This window comes from Callorhinchus milii, unplaced genomic scaffold (genome assembly GCF_018977255.1).
Source record: "Callorhinchus milii isolate IMCB2004 unplaced genomic scaffold, IMCB_Cmil_1.0 Scaffold4, whole genome shotgun sequence".
Taxonomy (NCBI): domain Eukaryota; kingdom Metazoa; phylum Chordata; class Chondrichthyes; order Chimaeriformes; family Callorhinchidae; genus Callorhinchus; species Callorhinchus milii.
Window position 1 is genome coordinate 14,888,987 of NW_024704745.1, and position 15,317 is coordinate 14,904,303.

General features: G+C 40.2%; 1 protein-coding gene across 1 annotated transcript in view; it reads right to left on the reverse strand.

Moving 5' to 3' along the window:
• enox1 (ecto-NOX disulfide-thiol exchanger 1) overlaps positions 1-15,317 on the reverse strand; it is a 264,627-nt gene that overhangs the window by 164,229 nt on the left and 85,081 nt on the right. Inside the window, exon 3 of the mRNA XM_042334343.1 lies at positions 5,023-5,201. The gene's annotated coding sequence lies outside the window, so the exon portion shown is untranslated. The remainder of the gene's footprint in view (positions 1-5,022; positions 5,202-15,317) is intronic.

Genomic DNA, 15,317 nt, shown 5'->3' on the forward strand with positions numbered 1-15,317 from the left:
CATATCATAGTCGCTATTCCCCAGATACTCTATTACTGCCAGATTGCTAACTATTTCTGGCTCCTTACTCATAACTAAGTCAATTGTGGGCTGCACCCTTGGTGATAATAAGACATGCTTTTTTTAAAAGAAAAATTGCCTTGTTTGCATTCTAGAAATTTACAGCCCATACTGTTATTCCTCTCCCAGGTTAAATGCGTTAAAAGTTAAAATCTCCCATTATCATCCCATTCCTTTTCTAACAGCTTCCCTGATCTGCCTGCACATTCAGTAGAGAGCCCGTTATTCACATTAATTTGGACCGTCCCCAGTGTAGCGAAAGAAATAGTGCGGATATAACAGTTCGTTCATCCACACGAAATACAAATACTATAATACTATTTTTTTTGTTTTTTTTTTGGTCAGCAGGGTGTCTGTCACACGTGGAAACTCATCACCGTGTTTGTGGGACATTGCTGTGCGCAATTGGCTGCCGCGTTCGCCCACAAATATACAGTCAATTCACTTTACAGTATATTCTGTGAAGCGCTTTGGGACGTCCTCCCGACGTGAAAAGCGCTATATCAAATGCAAGGATTATTATTATTATTATTATTATTATTATTACTAACCAAATTCTTCTTCAGTTAACAGTTATACTATTACTATAGTACCACACTATGCCAGCTCTTTGATCTCTCTCTCTCTCTTTCTGTCTGAGTCTCTCTTATTCTACTATCTTCTCTGCCTTCTTTTTATCTATATCTCGTTGTCACTCTCTAATGGGTGAGATGCATGGATTCTCATTTTGGTTTGGATACTCTTAAGCACGGTGATGAGTTTCCACGTGTGACAGACACCCTGCTGACCAAAAAAAAACAAAGACTATCCATTTCCCTATCCGACCTTCTTGACTCTCACTCTCTCTGAAACTCTAACTTTCTATCTCTCTGATTTTGTATATTGGTGTTTCTAATTTTCCCAATTGTATTTGCAATATTCCTAGTAAAGATATATTGTATTTCAACCACAAAATATAGTCAATTCACTTTACAGTATAACCTGTGAAGCATTTGAGATGTCTCAAAGATGTGATAAAACGCTAAATCAAATGGAAGGATGATTATTAGCATTATTGTTGTTTGTCTGTTTACTTTCATTCTCTTGGTTCCTCGCCCTCTGTTACTTTCTCTCAGCTCCACAAAACTGCCATCTTGCTTAATTTCTGTCATTTTTCCTACAACTACAACAACAGAATTACATTTGTAAAGCGCCTTTCACATCGCGAGGACATCCCAAGACACTGAACAGTCAGGGATCAGGCCGTGAGCAATGGTAGGGCAGGGTTGGAATGAGGGAGAACAGAAAGGTAGGAGGGTGGCTGAAGGCATGGTCGAAAACAACAACAACAACAAAATTACATTTATAGAGCGCCTTTCACATCGGGAGGACGTCGCAAGACGCTGGACAGTCAGGGGTCAGGACCCGAACATGGGGGAGGGGTGGGGGAGGGGTGAGGGAAGGCAGAGAGGTGGGAGGCCGAACGAAGGCATGATCGAAGAGGAGGGACTTGAGATGTGTCTTGAAGGAGGCAAGGGAGGAAGCGAGGCTAAGGGATTATGGGATGGAGTTCCAAAGGGTGGGGGCAAAGAGGCTGATGGTAGAGCGGGTCGGGCGGGAGACATGGAGCAGGCCTTGCCCCTTGACACTACTTGTCCCTCCCCTTCTTTGTCTCCATACAAACTGCCTTAAAATCTCAACTTTCTCTCCGTTTACCATCTCCTTTACTCCTTTTCTTAATGTTCAACATGTTCAGTGTTGCAAAGTTGTGATTGTTTATAGGATCTAAAGAAGCATTCTTGTTAAGTGCTCATCTTAGTGCTACTCAGTGTAAAGCTATTCACATTTATAAAATTCATGTGGAGAAATAACAGGACAGATAAATACACAACAGTGCAATACAGGGCTGACAGCTATAATGAAGGCAATAACTGAATTGCCTACTTTTGGTGATTCCATCCAAATCTGAAGATTCACTTTCTCCTTGTATGTCTGCCAGGTAATAGCTGTCGTTTGTAACGTAGATCAGATTGTGTTTATTTATTATAGAAGCAGAAGATGATGATCAATGGAACAATCTCCTGCTGGGCAGTGACCAGCAGAGTTCTGCATAGATCAGCTCCAGGTTCCCTGCTGTTCACACTACTGATCATTTATATAAAAGAGAATGCTGTTATACAATCTGCCACTGCCCAGAGGACATTTCTCAAAGGGCTGTGAGAATGTAGATTGCACTAGTCAATAAACAACAACAAATAGGATGATTAGAAGGGACATAGATACAGTGCATCCAACATTAGAATGCAAATTCTGTTTGGACTACATGCACTGCGCATGTGGGCAACCCTGTGCTTGCTGGTACCCGCATGCCGGCCGGTAACTACATGCCAGCTGGTACCTGTGCCCCAGCCGTTCCGAGTCACTTCCTGTGTAAAAAGTGCTGTACAAATCATAGAATCATACAACACAGAAAGAGGACATTCGGCCTATCGTGTCTGCGCCAGCTACGAAAAGAGCAATCCAACTCAATCCCACTGGCCCGCTTTTTCTCCATAGCCCTGCAATCTTGTCCACTCCAAATACTCATCTTCTTCTCTCTTAAAAGTTGTTATTGAATCGGCTTCCACTATCCTTCCAGATAATGTATTCCAGATACGAACAACTCGCTGGGTGAAAACATTTTTCCTAACCTCCCCTCTGTTTCTTTTAACAACTAACTTAAATCGGTGTCCTCAGGTTACTGACCCACATGCCAGTGGAAGCAGTTTTTTCCGGTTCAAGCTATCAAAAATTCTCATGATCTTGAAAACCTCTATTAAATCCCCTCTTACTCTTCTCTGCTCCAGGGAGAATAATCCTAGTTTCACTATCCTCTTCTCATAACTAAGGTCCTTCATTCCTGGCACCATACTGGTAAACCTCCTTCGCACCGTTTCCAATGCCTTAACATATTTCCTAAAGTGCGGTGCCCAGAACTGAACGCAGTACTCTAACTGATGCCTAATCAGCAATTTATAAATATTCAACATAACCTCCTGACTTTTGAATTCTATGCCCCATTTATAAAACCCAGTATCCCGTATGCTTTTTTAACAGCTTTATCTACCTGTCCTGCCACCTTCAGAGATTTGCTTATGTGGACCCCCAGGCCTCACTGTTCATTTGCCCCGTTTAAGATTGTACCATCTAGCTTATCCAGCTCATCCTCATTCTTCCTACCAAAATGCAACACTTCGCATTTCTCCACATTAAACCTCATCTGCCACGTTTCTGCTCTGGTACTATCCTCCTCACCATTAACTACTTTTCCTAGCTTAGTATCGTCTGCAAATTTGGAAATTGTGCTCCCTATATCCAGGTCCAGATCATTAATATAAATCAGAAAGAGCAGTGGTCCCAATATTGACCCCTGAGGAACGCCACTCCACACCTCCCTCCAGTCAGAAAAGCAACCGTTTACTACCACTTTCTGCTTTCTGTCTCCTAGTCAGTTCTGGATCATGTTGCCACAGTCCCTTTAATACCGTGGGCTACTCTTTTGTTTATAAGTCTCTTATGTGGCACTTTGGCAAATGCCTTTTGAAAATCTAGATAAACTACGTCTATTGCATTACCTTCATCAACCCTCTCAGTCACTTCATCAAAAATTCTATTAGGTTTGTCAAACACAATCTGCCTTTAACAAATCCATGTTGACTATCCTTTATCAAATCATATTTTTCTAAGCGAAAATTTATATGGTCCCGGATTATAGTCTCCAAAAGTTTCCCTACTACTGATGTTACACTGATTGGCCTGTAGTTCTCAGGTTTATCCTTCTGCCCCTTTTTGTACAGGGGAGTAACATTTGCAACCTTCCAGTCCTCTGGCACCACTCCAGTGTCCAAGAGGATTGAAAAATTGTGGCCAGAGCCTCCGCTATTTCCACCCTTGCTTCCCTCAGTAACCTAGGATGCATCCCGTCCTGACCAGGTGACTTATCCATGTTGAGCAACGACAGCCTTTTTAGTACTTCCCCTCCGTTGATTTTTATCATATCCAATTTCTGTTCACACGCCTGCGATACTGTGGCATTGGTTGTATCATCATCTTTTGTGAAAACAGTTGCAAAGTACTTATTTAGTACATCAGCTATGCTCTCTGCCTCAACAAGAAGATTTCCACTCGGGTTTCTGATTGGACCCATCCTACTTTGACTAACCTTTTACACTTGATATGCTTATAAAATACCTTAGGGTTCCCTTTTATGTTTCCTGATAATCTTTTCTTGTACAATGTCTTCGCCTCTCTTATTTTCCTTTTCACTTCTCCTCTATACTTTCTATATTCTATTAGATTATCCTGTGTGTTTTGGACCTGACATTTCTCATAAGCCTCCTTTTTCCTTTTTATTTTAATCCCAATTTCCTTAGTCATCCAGGGAGGTCTGACTGTCCTACCTTTCCCCTTTGTGGGAATGTATTTGTTCTGTCTCCAAACTATCTCCTCCTTGAAGGCTTCCTATTGTTCGTTTGCTATCTTACCTGCCAACCTTTCCTTCCAATCTACCTTGGCCAGGTCACTTTTTAGCTCACTGAAATTAGCCCGATTCCAGTTGAGGGTCTTTACCTTTGATTGATTGTTGTCCTTTTCCATAACTATTCTAAACTTAATGATATTGTGATCACTGTTATCCATGCTCTCCTACTGAAACCTACTCCAAAACAATGCAAGTAAAACTTCTGGATCATTCGGTAAATGTCAATGTCACTTCCTGTGCTGTCCGTATATCACACACAGGAAGTGACATTGTTGGATAACAGAGTATAACTCAAGCCGATACCGCTTACCCTCATCAGGGCTGAGATTCCAGGGTGTGGGGAATGGGTAACATTTTGCACAGAAAATATTTAATGGCAAAAACAAAGTGTGTTTTATCTGTTGTTGATCATTATCAACAGTTAAAAATCCCCCAAATCGAAAAAATATCGGCGACAAACTTACCAGACAGAGAACCTCCAGGTTACGGTTATATACAAACAATGTCAGGGATTGACAATAATTGGTCAACAGAAGCTAAGGATCAAAGCAGGAGAGCAGCTCATCCACAATATATGAAGCGTGAAGTCAAAGTCAACTGGTAAGAAGACGGGAGAGGACATCTAATAGGAGTGGAGTCAAACCTGAAAAGAAGAGAAATTGTTAGTTTTGTGGGATTGTGGAAACTGACTCTTACAGTGATTATCTAATGAAGCCGATTGAACTGTGAGGTTATTCTGCTCCAGTCCCCAGATGTAGCAAAGGCTCTAGTCGCTAAATGCAGTGAATTGAATGATGGGCACAGAGCAATTCTGCTGTTTGTTTGGAGAATTTGTTATGACGTTCTTATGAATAACTAATGATATTTTACAATCACAAGTATCAGGGTATAAATATTAAATTGTATTTCCAATGTAAGATGTGAGCACGGTTATCTATCAATTTGATAAATTTAGCAAACACAACAGAATCACCCAGCCCACATTGTTCACTACATTTAGTGAAAGGAGGAGTACTACATAATACAGAGCCTCATATCCACATGCCAGATACTGCTTACCCTCATTAGGGCTGAGATTCCAGGGTGTGGGGAACGGGTAACATTTTGCACAGAAAATATTTAATCATGGGAATGTGCGACTCATAACCAGCACCCTGACATCTCCCAAGCGTGAGTTTAAAATGGCAATGGGAGCTAGGAATTTGATCATTCAAGCACAACTCCGCAGGGTTACAAATTCAAATGGACAGGTAGAGATGGAGAGGAAAAGGAAGAGGGAGAAGGAGACAAAGAGAGTGAATGAAAAGAAACGGGGGAGTCAGAGAGTGGACACGTCAGAGAAATAGACAGAGGAGTTGAATTGGCACTGTGGAGAGGGGGAGAGGGAGGAGGAAGAGAAAAGAGCTGCTGGCACTGTAAAAGAGACCTAGGAGTTAGACAGAAGGCGTTACTCTGCATCATAGTAACAACAGGACTCCTGATGGAGATCACTTCACATTTGTGTTTGGCATCTGAAACGTGCACTAACCACAAGGGAGCTAGACCCAGTCAGTGTAGATATCAGGCTCTCTACTGAACGAGCATGTAATGATCTATTCAACTAGTTCAGAAATCACACCTTGTGGACTTAACATCCAATCTAGGTGGAACACTGAACAGTCACTGAACAGGCTGTGAGGAAATTTAGGCATTTAATTGTAAATGATCTTTCATTAGAATCAATTTGAAAAGCAGCTAACTTCTCTTGATTTCTAGCAAATATATTTTTTATGTAGATCACTGGATACCAAGGGTGAATTTACTGTAGAACACTGTACCACGAACATTGAATATGCTATGCAATTGGTTCCCAAACTCAGCTCCATTAACGTGGGTAGCTGCGTGGGGAGACGAGAGTGCCATTCACAGTGTGCGCTTGTTCTTGCTCACCTTCCTGTGCCTTGTTCACACCCACTTTGGAAGAAGCCTGACAACAGGTCACACACATGACCTCTTGGTCACACTCAGTATGTATTTGGGGAAAATATAGGGGACCAACCAACTACAGGTAAAACTTCCAGAAGTTAAACCTGAAATGTGTTCCCAACCTCTAGGAAATCCCGGCTCGTCCTGCAGTTTTGCAGCATTCATGCTCTTATCATAATTATTCTTGCATTTGATATAGAGCTTTATCATGTCGTCGAAAAGTCTCAAAGCACTTCACAGGATATACTGTAAAGTGTTTTTTACAGTATATTCCGTGAAGCGCCTTGAGACGTCTCAAAGACATGATAGGCATTATATCAAATGCAAGGATTATTATTATTAATATTATAAATTCTTTAACGTTCCCAGGACACTATTTGGAAAGAGTAGGAAGTTTACCCGGCATCCTGGCTATGAATCCTCCAGGTTAATTGTACATTCCTCTCATGAGAGTTTGTGCAAAATGGTTGCCTCGTTCGCCTACAAAATCAGTCACTACATTTGACAGTAATTATGCAATGCTTTGAGACATTTCAATACGACAGAGCATTATGAAAATGCAAACTCTTTCTTTCATGAGAGAATTATTTATCTACAGCTGTAAGGAGCTCCAGCTCTAATTGGAATTCCTTGTCAGACATGCTTTGCATGTGCAATATAGGCACAGCACCTTTGATTCGTTGAGTATTACACTACTTTCCTCTCGCTTTTACCATGATTATACTAATCGTCTTTGTCTGACAGACAAGGAGGAGGTAATGGACAATATATCTCAGTCTAAGTCATCATGCCCTTCTCTCTTTTTATGTGTTTTCCATTGATTTGCAGTTTATTGGTATTCATTTCCTCTTCTGCTGTGCTTGGCTGCAAGTCCTGCCTGCCGAATATTAATAATGATATCTGAGATAACTGACATACGCTGTTAATAAGTCTGTACTGAAAACATGAAGACATCATCCTCAACCTCCACTGGAAGCAGCCCATACTTCTGCTGAAGAACAAACAACTGGCTAAGCGGTCCCTATTATGCTCTGTATTGCACATTCACACCATTGTGAGCAGTTGGATGGGTAAAATTCGAATAACCAGCTATGATATGCCATGTGTGCATTATTTGGAGGTTCGGGAGTACATCAGAACCAGTGAACATGGCATGACTGCATTTGACATTGTGCCACATAGAGAAGTGTCAGATTTTATAAACTGAGGTTAGTGAAGAACTGAGGGAATATAAATTAGGAAGAACAAGACTAAACAATGTATGCCAAATAAAAATTGTTGTAAATAACATATACACTATAAAGACTATACAATATACGCTATAAAGAATCCCAAACCAGATGGATAAAGCTTTCCTTAACTATCCCCAGTAATAATTAAAATCTGCGTTGGAATCGATTTTTTTCAAAACAAGTTCACAAAAACAGACATTTAAGAATTTACCAAATCCTGCATGTCCTAAAATGTGAAATAAATAATGTACGTTTGGACCCAGGTAGAATTTCTCTCCCCACCCACCATGTCCACAGAACCATACCTATTTTGCCTTAAAAATACAGTCACTACATTTTAAAATAAACTCTGTGAAATTACCGATCAGATCGATTTCAAGATCCTCTCACTCGTTTTCAAATCCCTTCATGCCCTAGCACCTCCCTACCTGTCCAACCTGTTTACCCCCCCACTCCACCACCCGCTGCCTCTGGGCTCCTGTTCATCCCTCGTCCCCTCCACTCCTCCACTATCAGTGGCTGTGCTTTCAATCACTACGCCACAAAACTCTGGAACTCTCCCTCAATCCCTGTGTCTTGTTCCCTCCCTCCCCACCTTCAAATTCTGCCTAAAGACCGTCCTTTGTGATCGTGCTTACAGTCACCTCACCCTTCCCTCTCCCCCTGGATCGTTGTCAAACTCCAGCACTGTCAAGCGCTCCGTGTGAAGGGCACTATATAAATGCTGTTGTTGAAATGCTTCAAGATGTCATCCCAGCATGAAAAGCATTATACCAAATGCTAACTTCATTTAAGGATTTCATAATTACTCCAGCCATGCCCTCAGGAGAGGAGTGAAGAAACTGGGAGAACTCCGACCACTGTGTATATGATACATTCTCTTATACAATTATTGTATGCGCCACCAGCTGAGATTGCCTTCTAACATAAAGTGATCTCAACCTCGGTTTAGCATCGAATGACTGGAAGCATTCAACAACGAGCAATTGGTTTGCACCTCAACCACCTTTTGCTGTTGTCCTGAATACAAAGCACAGTGTGACAGGGGTAACTGAAACTATCTCGAGCAGGAGGTTTCTGCCTCAGACAGATACTCCCTCTATCAGTTGAAATACTAAAGGTTCAACTTGGTCTCAGACCAAGCAAATTATAACTGTTATTACAATGCATCACGTATCTTCAAAGTAAAGGCACAATGCAACAGAATTTACATTTGTATAGCACCTTTCACATCGGGAGGATGGCTCAAAACACTTCATGCAGCTGGCTGACTGCTGGTTGTCTCCTCTCTCCTCTCCAAATGACATTAACACAAAGCCCTGTTGTAACAAAGGATAATGCTCCAGCTTTAGCTGAAACTAGAAATTATTTTATGCATGAGAATGATCAGGGAAGCACAGTGCATCACTGCATTTAATTTTAATATGAAAATATTCAATATTTTTGGGGGACAAAACAGCCAGGTGGCAAACACATGTGGAAACATATCACCCTGCTTAAGAGTGTCCAAACCAAATTGACTGTTCCACCTATGAATGCCACCTACACATAGGAATGTCCTTGCATCTGGAATGAAATGCGCACTATCTCCCAGATCTAAATTCCTTGATTCTCTAGGGCAACTGGTGAAAAACAATTAAATCTGTTTCTAATATTGGACTCAAAGGCAACTATCTCACTCAACAAGCCACACTGACATATCACATAGGATTAAGCCATTATCCATAATCCAAGGTCAGGTTTTAAAAGTTCCACTTAGCTTCTGTCCTTTCCACCCTTAATAGAACCTCCTATTAATAATAATAGTCCTTGCATTTGATGTAGCGCCTTATCACATCATCGAGATATCTCAAAGCGCTTCACAGAACAATTGTTCCAACTACAAAATATATTTTTTGACATTGCAACTAACTTTAAGATTACTAATGACCCCTGCAGTCTTGCACATTCCAGGCAAGTGTTGGGGAGCATTGTATTATCAGAGGTGTTGGCTTTCAGATGAGACATTTAACTAAGGTCCAGATTTCCCATTCAATAGGATGATAAAGATCTCTGTTTGAAAAGAAAAGAAAACTTCTTCCAACATTTCCCCCAGTTAAAATTGGCCTTCACCTCATGGGTGTTTGTAGGGTCTTGCTGGCACAAATATGACTGTTGTGTTTGTGTATAAAAATAATCACTACAGTTGATAGTAATTACATATGAAGCACTTTGAAACATTGTGATATGATGAAATGCAAGTTCTTTCTTACTTTATCACAATAACTTTATCATATGTGATGAAAAATATGAGGAATAATATGATAATTATTCTTGATGGTAATTATCACAGTGTCAAAAATTGCAATCAAACCAATTGAAAACTAAAGACTAGATGGGGGTGTAAACCCTCAATGGTAGAGTGGAGGAAATTGTCTAATTTGTACTGAATAGTGGCATTTCAATGTTGGAATACAGGAAACTGACTACGTTAAAATGGTTACTTTTTTTGATGGAAACCTGCCCCCACAAGTGGAGGTTGATCTGAGATCGGAGGGTCCAATCAAGGCAGTTGCTGATGCCCAAGAAGACAGCCCAGCAATATTTAAAGAACGGGAAAAAATGTATTACCTTGTGATAGTCATAAAAAAGAATGCATTATGAAATTCCACAAATTTCACCCCAATATCTAAATCATACTTCTTATGACCTAGGAGCGCTTGATGCCAAAAGCAGAAGAGAAAGCAATCCACTCCAAGCACTGACATCCCTTATCTCAAGTGCAAATTCACTGAACATTTTAAAACAAAGAAAAACGAAAAAGGGGAGTAACAAAGTCTTTTTGAACAAAAGCAGTGAACGTAAGTAGCAGCAATAACAAGGACTACGCTGCTCCAAAGATTCCGATTAGCTTTCGTTCCAATATTAAATCTGTGCTGACAGGATAAATAATAAAGGAATATAAATGAATATCTTCTTTCGTAGCTGCTGCTACCCATTATTCAACTTCTGCCCTCCTGAAAATGGTATTGATTCAAATCCTTTTATAGCTTCAATCATATTTTATTAATTTCTCATTAATCGAGTGGATCTGTGCCAAAAGAAAGAATTGTTTTAAAAAGTCCATGCTTGTTAAGAGGGAGGCTGTTTGATGTCAGTCATTTTCTTCTTTGAGCACTTCAAGGCAAACCCCCAATGTGGTTGTGTGGCATGCAATATGGGCAAACACACCTCTTTGAAAATATCGATCCTGAAAAATTCTACATATTGTCAAATTAAGCGACGCTGACAATGTGCACAAACAGACATGGAATGCTTAGCATTTGTGACAACAACATTTGTGTAATTTGCTAGGCCAATATTTGGAAGAATAATGCGGGAGCTCAAAAGATGTTGTTACTATCCCCCTTGTCCAAGTCTGTGCAATTCCCCTAGAGGATCCTACATGGCCTTTAACAAGGTCTCAAACAAGCTTTAATAAGAATTTCTGCACCATTGTTCCAAATGTTTTTTAGGGCCTTCGTACTGGTGAAGGAGAGTCATAAATCTTGTTACTTTTGGGGAATGTTGACATGCTTAACCTTACCCCAGGGAATTCTACAGCGAGATGTAAAGCATTTTGAAAAATTATTTCCTTTTCCACAGGAACGGCAGAGTTTACGATAGGCAGGACACTTTATTTCAAAAGGGAACTAGATAAGGAGCTGAGAAGCAAAAACACTTAGAGATATGGGGAAAGAATTGGAAAGTATGATTAATAAAAAGGATGACTTAAAAAAATAGAGGTAACAGTGGCCTGGTGCCTGCACCAATGCCACTTTTTTTTAAACATCTCTATGCTCATTGTTTGACCACAAACATTAAATATTTGATATCATTGTTTAGCTCTTTGACTTTTGTGCCTATGGTTGGAATTTGGGTATTTGTCTAGTAATCCAACACAAAGTACCCACATCTATTAAACTCATCAACAAAAAATTACATTTATTGTATATATCGCCTTTCATGTCAGTAGGACGTCTCAAAGTGTTTCACACAGCTGACTGGGAGCCCGAGCTAGAGAGTCTCGAGAGAAAGCCTCTCCTCTCCCATTCCAATTTAAAGCTGCCTTGGGTGAACTGTCTCAATCAAAATCATTACATTCCAGTAAAGGTAGTTTGAAATTGCTATCCATGCATCCCAATAGGTCTAAATTTATTTATTTATTTATGTAGCATTTCAGAGTGTGCAGAATTAGGTAAAATTATTGAATTCAACCTCAACTAAGAAGCCAGTTTGCTATAGGTATTAAAAGAAATTATCGAAAATCATCTTAAAACCCAAGGCTGTATTTAATAATTTTCCAAATTGTGAAATGCTCCATGATGTAAACTTGACCCAGGTGGAATTTCTGCCCCGCAGTCAGGAATACTGTATTTCGTTATGAATGAGCTGAGCTGACCTATTTTTGTTTCACTTTCATGTTGAGGGTCAGTACAATTTGAGTCAATTTCAGGCTGGTTCTAAATTAATTTACATGGGGGTTAATTAATTTTATGCTGCTGTCAGAGGTATGATTTTGTGTAATTAAAATCAGGATGGGCCTTGGTTTAATACTGTCACCTGGCATTTAATTCTCTTACTATTATGGCGAGTAGCTAATATGCTCTTGTTTTCCTGCCGCAGACCTTAATAAATCTAGGTGACACTCCAGCGATTGCTGCTGGATTTGACATTGTACAGAGGCATTGACAGTGCTGAACTAGAACAATTTGCATACATACAGTGCTGAGATTTTTACTCTAACTTTAACCTCTGGCAATGCCCTGGAACACATCATGCTTATTATTCTGGGGAGTTCCACTATCAGATTCATGTTTTCTGGTTTTCATATGTTCATATGTCAATATGTGTTCTGCGTCCCAGAATTTGTAATTCATTATAGGGTCTCGGATTAAACAGACATCTGGAAATAGGAAATGGGAAATGTGGTTCACAGTGTAGAATGTCTTTATTTAAAAAAGTTTTTAAAAATTCTTATAAAGGACCAATTTATCCAAAATACTAACGGTAGCTAGACAATGCATTAAAAAAAATATGAAGATACTCCTTCATATACTGTAACCTCCAAACCTGTAATAATAATAAATAATAATCCTTGCATTTGATATAGTGCCTTATCACGTCATTAAGACATCTCAAAGCACTTTACAGGATTTTACTGTTAAGTGTTGTGACTGTATTTGTAGGCAAACGCAGCAGCCAATTTGCACACAGCAATTACCCACAAATAGCCATGAAATGAATGACCAATCTTATTTGGGGGATTGTTGGCCAGGATACCAGGTAAAAAACCCTTCTCTTTTCGAATAGTGGCATTGGATCTTTAACAATTCGCCTGAACAGGATGTCAATTTGAAGCCTTATCCGAAAGACATATCTCCAACCATTCAGTACACCCCCAGCACTGCAATGGAGTGTTAACCTAGACTGTGTGTTCAATGTCCCGATCTGGGCATGAACCCACAACATTCTGATTCAGAGGCGAGACTACTGTACCACTAACTGAGCTCGGCTCACAACAAATAGAAATATCATTCTAAAATAAAGAATATCTTAAGTTCCTATACTGTCTCCCAACTCACAGGTGGATGGATATATCTTTCACCTTGCTCTAAATTTACTGTTGTGTGTTTAATAGTGTATGGATTATGGATGTCCACTGCATCATCGAGTGCTGCTCCTGATAATAAAACACTGATCGAAGATTCAGAAGAGCATCACGAGTTCTACTGGAGGAAGTAAAACCAATACATTAAGCTTTTGATCCTCTTCCTCCGAGCCCTCTACTACCTCATGTTCTGCTGTGAATGAGGCTAATGATGCCAGCGTTTGTTAGAGGATGAGAAGTCTTGACACCGGCCTCTGGCTTAAGGAAATCATGTGCTGTGATCCTTGCACTGTCATATAAGATGATCTGCTGGTTCAAGCCATGTAGCTCTCCCAGAACCTGAATGGCAGGTGGTGCTGGTGTTGTACCCTGCAATGGTGGCTCTGTGTAAGGATCTTCAACTGGCTCAATGTGCACAGAGGTTTCAGCGCTTTGGGACATCCTCCTGAAGTGAAAGGTGCTATACAAATGTAATTTGATGCTGTTTCCAGGAGCTGCTGTTAGTATCGATAGCTAAAGATTGTCAGGAGCTGTAGTTAAAGATCATGGCCTGCTTCTGCACAAACAACCACATTGACAACAAAGATCCTCTTTTTTTACATAAGCACTTAGAATTCTGATATTACCAGATTAGGTTCAAAGCATGTCTGCCTCATTCACAAACTGGATCACGTGTCACTGTTCCAGACGCAAAGCAATATCTTGCAGCCAATGTTTGAACTCTGTTGCTATCAACCGTGCCCTTATACTTCTCTGTAGCTGCTTTATATTTCTGCCTTAACCATCCCTCTGAAGCACTTTGATGTTTATGGTTTATCAATTATGGGGCTGAAAAAATGCTTGAATGGAAAAAACGCAGAGTAAATGACATGAGTGTTATGAAAAGCAATTAGCAATAAAGGCCAGTTTGGTCCAGGTTATAAATATTATAAACTCCTTCAAACATTCTTGCAGCTACCCACAGGCACTTTAGATGTATCAACTACTGAATTTCCTTAACATGCAAATTGTGTTCGATACCCAGATTACTAATCCTCACATAACTGCAAAATTCCCCAGCCCTACATTTGATTTTTATGTCTCTTCATTCGTCTTGCGGCCAGGTTTATTCAAATTAAATAACCATCTGCAATACTAGTGTTTGGGGAACGATGATGATGAAGCCTTTCGGTTATGAAACCTGTATTAATGATCTTGTAGCATCAGCTAAGGTAGGGAGGAAGGAAGTAATAGATCCATTAGACAAACATAAAGCAGACAAAGTACCAGGTCCAGATGGGACTGCATCCAAGGATCGATGGAGAAGATAGCTGAGGCACTAGTGTATCTAATTAAGAATTCAGTAGAAAAAGGACTTGTCCCAGAGATCTGGGGAGACTTTGGAGTCTATTATAAAGGATGAAATGACCAAGTTTCTGTAAGTGCCTGTAAGGATATGTCACTTAAGTTAACCATCAACACAGACAAAAAAATAACCTGCATTTTGTCACAAGATTGGTTTGGATGAAGAAGGCCCCTTGAGCTGTCTAATCGCATCTCTCCAGAACACCCACCCTACGGTTTCCCATTACAGCTTTCAAACTGCTTTTTAAATGAGTGCAGTGTTCTGACCTTAGCCATCCTTTCTGGCAAAGACACCCTTCCTGCCAAAAGATCTGATATCCACGATACCCTCTTGCGTGGCTTTCAGTTTGGGTAAGCAATTAAGCAATGGACCTTACTGGTTCCATGTATTGGTAAAAAACCTTGGCTGCATACTACCATTTGCTGCTGGTGGATCAAAACGCAGGTTCTCCTGATTGTTATATTCATTTGCTCTTTATGCTGTGGTGGACGTTCACAATGCTTGAGATGTGCAATGATTCTTTCTAGTTGTGCTTCCTCCTCCTATCAGTGCTACAACCTGGCTCCATGGGAAGCACACTCACCTCAG